The following is a 9405-nucleotide window of genomic DNA, read 5'->3' as shown; positions in this document are numbered from 1 at the left end:
CAATATCACCTGAGTCATCTTTGGTTACACCTTGTACCTCCATCACACTGTTGAATTTGCAGACAACCATGCAAAATAGAAACATCTTTTATCTATCTACATCGGTACAACTGAGAGTAAGAGTTGTTTACAAACAGTTGCAAGAGTCGAAAGTAAAGTTTGGAAGCAGAAAAAACAGAAAGACAAATTAGAACAGATGGATACACAGAATTGAAGGACGAGCCAAGGTTATTCGTCCAGATTCACATGCAACCGAAAAAGATTACTAATGATTGCAAATTTACAACACATTGGCTATAATTGATAGAAAATTCACGAGTTGGGGTAATGCTTCAACGATGGGCTCACAAACAATGAAAAACATGCATCAATGTACACAGATCATAATTGATCCATTGTATTTTACTTTGTTATTGGCTTCATCATGGCTAGTATGATGCCATAATTAATTTGTTTGCCATCTTATAGGGAAACACCTTTTACATATAATGGAGTATGCGCGAGTAGGTATGTGAGCCTGGTAAGAGAAGGGGTGGTGATATGTCTTGCTAGTGTATACAGATATCCAGATGTGTTTAAAAGAAATGCATGTGCTAGATTTGAACTATAAACTAGAACTTGCATGGTTGAGTAATGGGAATGGTCTCTCCTTTCGGCATAGGGATCTGGGTTCTTATGTAGTGACACCTTCTCCACTGGTAAATATTCAATCTCCAATATTATATTGTACCATTATGGTCACTAACTACGGAAAATCTCCAAGATAAGTTAGGATAATGGATCCCCTACACCTTCATCCTTATTTCCTCCGAGTGCCTACCTAGTGTGACTACTTGCGATCCTGGGAGATACTACGAGTTCCTAGGTTATGATCTGATATGCTCATAAGTTTTACCTCATTTGTAGTTATTCCCCACTTATTAATACCCAAGTATGCCATAAATATTTCTTTGAAAACGTTGACATCCCCATTTCAATGCCCCTTTCTCCATCTGAATATCCGTACGATGTTGGACAAGATCACACATTGACCGACTAGTTAGCAAGCATAGTTGCTCTCCAATGCCAAGAAGTTGATAGAAAATACTCGCGTTCTTAGCCATAGCCTATATATGATCTCGGTGAACCTCTCTCTTAGGTAAATAAGTACTATCGACACCTCTCATAGGGAATTTGACGCAAAAGAGGGTATGATGGCAGGGGAGGAGGATGTCGAGTTACCTTTGATACAATCGTTGAGAAAGCTTAACTTCCACAACCTAGGCTGTCACAATGATTCCAAGAGGACAAAGTGACTTTGGCAACAATGCTCAAGCGAGAAAAGGCAATCAAGGTTTCAGTTTGGGCTTCTAAGCTATTTTAAGCTATTTTGCAGACTTGTTAATTTCTTATTAGGAAAAGGAGACCAAATTCTACTATGGATGATTGTTGGCTAGATGCTACAAATGTGTTGAGTCCAATCTGTCCATATTGTGGTTGATTAGGTAGTTAATCAAAGAGTAATCAATCAATACTGCCTTGTAGAGTAACACACACATTAGTGATCCTTGGGCAAGTTCTACATCCCAACAATCAAACATTTCTTGCTCCTTTAGATCTTATTGCAGAATTGGCTTCTCGAAGTAGAAGTGGGATATGTGATAATATTGAAGTGGATATAAAATGGTCCATACATCTCATGGGCAGTCTACGATGCCTTCATTGTTCTGCCACATAAGTAGTCAAGAGCAATCCTTATCAGAAAAAATTGGGCACCATCGAAGCACTATTATTCACTTGGTTCACCTAAAAGGACCCTTGTTGGATACTTGACTGTCTTTACGAGAGTACAGTCTTGCAACCAAAGAGCATTCTATAGTTGACAGAGAGCATCCTAAGCCTTCTCGCTATACACATGCGATTTTTTGTTTAACGACTTGAGGGGAATGTAGGGATAATTGACTTTCTCCAAGCCAGTTTGTGATATACACCTTGCAGTGCAACCTCAAGTGACGCCTTCCAAAGGACAAAGGTAGGACTTCAAATTAACAATATAACTTAATAATAACATAGAATTTAATTTTGCTAAGCATGGAGATACTGTGGTAGGTTGTTCTAGGTGGATATGTTGTGCATATGTTTCGACTATAGGTTGCCTATTGGATGGATGACCAAAGTTCATACCTAGCCAATTGATACGATCTACAACGTATCTATAATTTTTCATTGTTCCATGCTATTATATTATCTGTTTTGGATGTTTTATATACATTAATATGCTATTGTATATCATTTTTAGGACTAACATATTAACCTAGAGCCCAGTGCCAGTTTCTGTTTTTTCCTTGTTTTTGAGTTTCATAGAAAAGGAATATCAAACGGAGTCCAAATGGAATAAAACTTTATGATGATTTTCTTGGACCAGAAGACACTCAAAGGACTTGGAGTCCAAGCCAGAAGACCTACAAGGCAGCGACGAGAGTGGAGGGCGCGCCCCTGCCTTGTGCCCCCCTCGGGAGTCCCCTGACCTACCTCTTCGTCCTATATATTCACATATATTCTAGAACCCTCATAGAGAGCCACGAAAATACTTTTCCACTGCCGCAGGTCTCTGACCTCGTTAGATCCCATCTGGAGGCCTTTTCTGGTACTCTGCCGGAGGGGGATTCAATCATGGAGGGCATCTACATCAACCCTATTGCCCTTCTGATGAAGCGTGAGTAGTTTACCTCAGACCTAGGGGTTCATAGCTAGTAGCTATATGGCTTCTTCCATCTCTTTGATTCTCAATACCATGTTCTCCTTGATATTCTTGGAGATCTATCCGATGTAATCTTCTTTTCCGGTGTGTTTGTCGAGATCCGATGAATTGTGGATTTATGATCAGCTTATCTATGAATATTATTTGAATCTTCTCTGAATTCTTATATGCGTAATTTGATATCTTTGTATTTCTCTTTGAATTATTGGTTTGGTTTGGCCAACTAGATTGGTTTTTCTTGTAATGGGAGAGGTGCTTAGCCTTGGGTTCAATCTTGCGTGATTTCACCCAGTGGCAAAGTAGGGGTAGCAAGACACGAATTAAATTGTTGCCATGGAGGATAAAAATATGAGGTTTTCATCATATTGGTTGAGTTAATTCCTCTACATCATGTCATCTTACTTAAGGCATTACTACGTTCGTTATGAACTTAATATTCTAGATGCATGCGGGATAGCGGCCGATGTGTGGAGTAATAGTAGTAGATGCAGGCAGGAGTCGGTCTACTTGACATGGACGTGATGCCTATATGCATAATCATTGCCTTGGATATCATCATAACTTTACGCTTTTCTATCAATTGCTCGACGGTAATTTGTTCACCCGCCGTATTATTCGCCTTCATGAGAGAAGCCTTCAGTGAAACCTATGCTGTCGGGTCTATTTTCCATCATATTTGCTTTCCGGTCTACTATTTTGGAATAATTTATTTACAGATATATAAACCAAAAAACCCAAAAATATTTAGTTATCTTTTTGTTTCATCTATCTCTATCAGATCTCACCGTTGCAATTGAACTGAAGGGATTGACAACCCCTTTATTGCGTTGGGTGCAAGTGTTTGATTGTTTGTGCAGGTGCATAGATTGGGGACTTGCTTGTACCTCCTATTGGATTGATACCTTGGTTCTCTAACCGAGGGAAATACTTATCTCTACTTTGCTGCATCATCCTTTCCTCTTCAAGGGAAAAACCAACGCAAGCTCAAGAAGTAGCAGGAAGAATTTCTAGCGCCGTTGCGAATGAGGTCTACATCAAGCCTACCAAGTACCCATCATAAACTCTCATCTCTTACATTACATTATTTGCCATTTGCCTCTCATTTTCCTCTCCCCCACTTCTAAAACGATTTTCATACAAATACAAAAAGATTTGCTTTTTTATTATCCCTACTTTCCTTTGTCTTTTTGTATTCCTTTTTGCTTGTTTGCTATCTTTGCTTGTGTTACCATGTGCCTTCTATTTGCTTGCATGTTTGCTTGCTAAAACTATTTTGATATGGATCCTCATCCACTTGCTAATCTTTTTAAGAGATCCAACCATGATGAACCTATTGCTGGTGAGTTGAGTTCACACTACTGCAGGATGGTGCTAACGCGACACTACGATCAGAGACCCTTCGAGAAACTGTGTGCGATGCAATAATCGCAAACGGTGGTGTCAGAGAACCGTCAAAATTTTCCAAAACGTTTGCGATGACCGATGCATCAAACACGGTTCCAATTTTAGTTGCCTGTGCGATGCAGGGCATACGGTTGATCTAGAAGAACTATTTGCGATGAGGACGAACAACAGAAACGGACGGCCATGTTAATGTGTGTGCGATATACAACATATAGTTCCCTTCGATGAACTGTGTGCTATTAGGGAATGCAACAAAAACGGTCAGGCAGATCAAGGTGTGTGTGATATACGGCATACGGTTCACTCAGACAAACTGTTTTCGGTTAGGCAAGAGAATGGAAATGGTCCATCTTAACAAGATGTGTGTGATATGCGGCATTTGCGATCAGCCAAAAGAACACAAACGATTCATGTAAACCAGATGTGTGAGATACGCAGCAAGCAGCCCACTCGGATGAACTGTTTGCGATGAGAAATTATAACACACACGGTTACTATAGTAAGTTCGTGTGTGATTCTCTTCATACAAAAAACTTTGAAAAATGCAAACTAGTTGCTTGCGTATAAACAATTATCAGAAAGTAGCGAGATAGACCTTCTTCAAGCCAATCGACATGTGTTCAGAAAACAAAAAATGTCAAAAATTACAAAACAAAGACCTCGATATTAACTAGATGGGATGGGTCAGTACAAAGGTTTATAATACAAAGGTGTATAATAAACCTTTGCAGTTGCCCATCCAACTAGTTAATATTGAGTCCGCTTCCCATCCGGTCACCCATCTCATGACTACTCCAGCCTCAACACACTTAACATGGGAGTTCTGTTAGATGAGCTATCGGTAGGGAAGCTGGTCACTACAGGAGGACAAAGCTTTGTAACATGCACTTGTGTTACTAAATGTCCAAAAACGTGTTACTGTGCCATATAGTAACACATTTTGAGATGTGTTACGTTAGGCCGTGTTACTAAGAGGTATCCATTGTAACATATGGTATTTATTCCAATACGTTAAAAATTGTGTTACATTTCCACTATAGTAACATGCAACATTTGTGTTACTAAATGCACCAGTAACACGTTTTTATAATAACAGCAACACAGGTAGTAACATATTTTCATAGAAACAGTACCAACAGAGTAACACATTTTTCTAACTCTCGTAACGTATTTGGTAACATATTATTTTAGCTCTAGTAACATGTTTGGTAACATATTTTTCCGTAAACTATATCACAATATTAATGGTGGTCAATTTGATAATACAAAATAGCAGGCCTAATGTAGTATGCTAGAGCACATAGCTACCATTTTGCATTCGCTAGGTTTAAATTTCCCACATAAGAAATTAAGGAAGAAACATGTCTCCATTTCATTCAGACAAAGATAGAAGTAGTCTTAGAATTGATAAGAATATTCCAGTGATGAAATGCACATACATAGACATATTGCACAATATAATAAGATTAATGTTGAAAGTCAAAACAAAGTGCACTATTAACAACAGATCATATTTGAACGCATATTTACATAAACAAGTTTCAAACTTAGTAATCGGTATCAAACAGAGTACTACAGATACATCATCTTGCATATCAAATCCACTTTGTATACATCAATATCTTCCACAACTTTAAAGGAATATTAGCTTCCTCTTCCAGAGTTGTCCAGTCCGCATATTTCCATTTGATTGTTGCTATTATAACCACAACTTCAGGCACCGGCTGTATCATTCACATCATTATAATATCATCCCCTGTCAGAACAACACAAATACACAATTGAAACTTTGAAAACGCGGTGAAAATGAAAAATATCATAAACTAGAAGGAAGAAGCATGCTTTTCTTGGCATACTCACGACAATAACAAGTTCAAGTGTACAACAATGAAGAACAATACAGACACAATTTACTAAAATATAAAACCTCCAACTTATTGATTAAGATGCACATAATAAGTAACACCTCTAATTAAGAGCATGTCATTTTCGAAAATAAAATTGCAAACAGTTCATTGTACATTAAAGACCATTCTAAGCTGGCAACCATAGCTGATACTAAGTGATTCAAAGCTGTGCATAAGTGCAAGAAGCCTAAGCTCAGGCTTGCAGACTACTAGTACCTCCGAAAATTGATACCACACCTGTGATCTTTTCTTCATCTGCCTTCTTCTAGGTCGTTCATCCATTTCCTTCTTGTTCTGTTCATGCTCCTCTTTTCTTTCTTTCTTCTTTCTCATAAACTTTGCAGCTCCTCTTCAGTCATCTCAACATCACCAACTCCACCAGGTCCAACCATCTAAAAATCAGTAACATAATTATAAATACAAGTTACAATAAGAATTAACAAAAATTCCAAAATACAAGTTACAATTAACATCAGTAAAATACCAGTAACAAATACTAGTAGAACCCTGATTCTCCACTAACATCATATGAACATCTATGGAGAATAAGCAACAATGAAACAAAAATTCACCAACAATACAGACAGTGCATCCAAGTTACCATGTACATATAGAACAGGGAACAAATAATGAAACGAAATTCGAGACGACTGATGGGAGATGGAGGCTTATTACGTTGACTGATTGCTCAGTTTCTGCCGTGGAAGACGCGGTGGCGAACTTGAGAAGACGCTGCAGAGATGCCGAGGTGGACCGACGGTCGCCCGCTGAGTTGCCGATGTGGACAGTTGGGACGATGTGGAAGACCCGAAGCTAGAATCGAAGGTGGGTGGGGGCTGGGCGGATGGATGGGCGACGGCGGGTCCATTTCCTCCTCGGGTCCTCTCCTTCCTTGCGTGCAGCGAGTCCAGCGACGGCGCGACGGTCAGTGAGAAGGCGCGGGCGGAGATGCGGGAGATGCCAGCCGCCGCGGGATTCGGCGTCGTGGGTGACCTGGTGGGGGAGAAGATAAAGTGAGAAGTGGCGCCGGCGGCGTCTCAGCCGCTCAGATGAGTAGCGGCGGCGGCGGCTGGGTCGGGGTGGTAGGGCAGGCGGTTAGGTCTTGTAGTCTTGCGTGCGTACGGTGCAGGGCTGCGGGCGTGGGTGGGCTTGTACTGAGCTGGAGGCCGGGATAATTTGGGCTGGGATGATTTTGGCCATTTCCGCTAACAGGTTAAAATGCCGAATCGACCGAATATGGTTCAGTTAGTAGGCCAGCTTAACTAAAAAAAAGTTAGTAGGCCAGCTGACCGAGATTTCCTGTACACAGTGAAAAAACTGAAAGTTTGGTTTATTCGGTTTTGTTCATTATTTGGTTGGTCGGTTTTATGTCCATCCCTATTCATATATTCTATAAAAAAACGAACAATGAACAGAGATACTCATCTAGGACTAGTTGTTTGGGGCGGACTCCTCTTGACATCCATGTCGTGAACAGGGGAACGGAGGCGGAGCGGTAACCAACTCCCTATATTTCTAGTGTTGTTGCATTGTTGCTCCGAAGAGCGCCGCCAAAATAGGGACAAGCCCAACATCACCAACAAAAGAGGAAAACAAAGATGGAAAGCCTGCAACTATGTAACAATAGGCACGCAACAATAGATGGAAAACACAAAAAATGATTTTGGACTCACCATATTCCATTACACATAGCTTTGATGGAGATATGAACCCCCATGAGTTCTTGGCCTCGATGAAGACCACCGATGTCGCCTTCCTCACCAAGACCCGCATCACCAGTGCGCCATCTCTAGAGATCTAGGTCGCATCTATTGAGAACAAGGAATAGGAGATTGGCTGCGCTGCGCTGCTATGACAGAAGTGTGACTCATTGTCTTCGACGGATCTGGATGGCAACTTGCGGGGCGGTGATGATGCAGGAACCTCAGGGGGGGGGGTAGGAGAGTGATAATGCGAGGCAATGATGCTGGGAGGGGTGGCACACGAAGTGGGGGACGGGACATGCTAGGTCTTGGCATTCAATGCGTGGTTAAATCGATCAATTTTTTTTACACCCCACATACGAAACTGTAAATTTTGCCTCCTTGGCTCCCAGAGCACCTTTCACATTGATACTTTGTCACCGGCAACTGCTGGCCCAACGTGACATAATTTGTGCAACATTTGATTAGAACTCCTAGTTTTATAACATTACATATTTACAGTAAAAAAACAAAAACACTTCAATGAATCTTGGAAAACCATAGAAAATTTAGAGTCGGAATTTTTGCGTTCACAAACAATTGATTTTTTTCAACTATCTTGTGCATATGGCCTAAGCTTGTAACTAGGTCATATAATATATTTATTTTATGTATTGTCAAATATTATTTGAGACACATATTGTTATTGTTCTACATAGAAACAACGATACACACGTAGTCGCAACATAATATGAGTAGATAGTGTGGGGTATGACCTTCACTTCACCTTATAGAGAAGGTCATACACTAACAAGCATCGACACATGATGTTTTCTTGTATAGGTTTCATCGCCTCATTGGAGCGTAACTTAGTCCTATAATGGGGAAGTGTCGAGGGAGGCCTGGTAAAAGACCGCGGATCGTAATCAACTTTCAGAATCCAAATCCTAGATGCTCTTCCTCAACGTTGGTGTGAGTCATACACAACTTTTTGAATACAATGCTAGGCTTCACGAAGTCACCTTGGAGCACTAGCACCCTCCCTCATTTCATATAAGTGAAGTGAATATAGTGCATGTCCACACGGGTTGTTTATATCATACGAGTAATTGACAAATGGCCAAGGTTATCCTTTAGATGGTAGGTGGGAGGGGTAGTGGCGGTAATCTTTGGTCCATGATTCCATGACGGATTATGGAGAAGGTGTGGTGATGCTGAGCATGATTTGGACATTTTAGCCGAACCCTTTCACATACGAGGCTCCAATGCGAATGGGTCGCCCCATTAGACTATTCTATTTTTGTCATTTTGCCTTCTTCTGCTTTTTCTTGTTTTTATTTTATCTCTCCTGTTTTATCTTCTTCTTTTTTCAAATTCATAAACTTTTAAAAACTAGTAAAGTTTTTTCAAATCATGAACAATGTTGGATCGACCATTTTTTTCTTCTAGAAATCACAAATTTTTTTTGAAATTAGTGAACACTTTTCGAACTCCTCGACATTTTTTAAACTACAGAACATTTTTTGAAATTAGTGAACACTTTTAAAACTCATGAATATTTTTTGAACTTCACTATTGTTTTTTGGACGCATGAACATTTTTTTTTGAAAATCGTGATAATTGTTTTGAACTCACAAACAGTTTTTAAATTTATGAACATTTTACATTCAAT

The 9405-nt window shown here is 39.9% G+C and overlaps 1 long non-coding RNA gene across 2 annotated transcripts; it reads right to left on the bottom strand.

The window, feature by feature from the left end:
• Positions 1 to 5669: 5669 nt before the first annotated feature.
• LOC119368592 lies at positions 5670 to 7109 on the bottom strand. 2 transcript variants are annotated; one of them, XR_005176687.1, is made up of 3 exons: positions 6727 to 7109; positions 6268 to 6443; positions 5670 to 5900 (listed from the first exon to the last, which is right to left on the bottom strand). It is a non-coding gene; the product is annotated as an uncharacterized LOC119368592 (long non-coding RNA). The 2 variants fall into 2 exon arrangements; XR_005176688.1 differs by having other exon boundaries at positions 6289 to 6443.
• Between the last annotated feature and the right edge of the window lie 2296 nt (positions 7110 to 9405).

The sequence above is a fragment of the Triticum dicoccoides genome, chromosome 2B (genome assembly GCF_002162155.2).
Source record: "Triticum dicoccoides isolate Atlit2015 ecotype Zavitan chromosome 2B, WEW_v2.0, whole genome shotgun sequence".
In the NCBI taxonomy this organism is placed as follows: Eukaryota; Viridiplantae; Streptophyta; class Magnoliopsida; order Poales; family Poaceae; genus Triticum; species Triticum dicoccoides.
The sequence above is the reverse complement of the archived record's forward strand: the minus strand, read 5'-3'. Positions and strand labels throughout refer to the sequence as shown.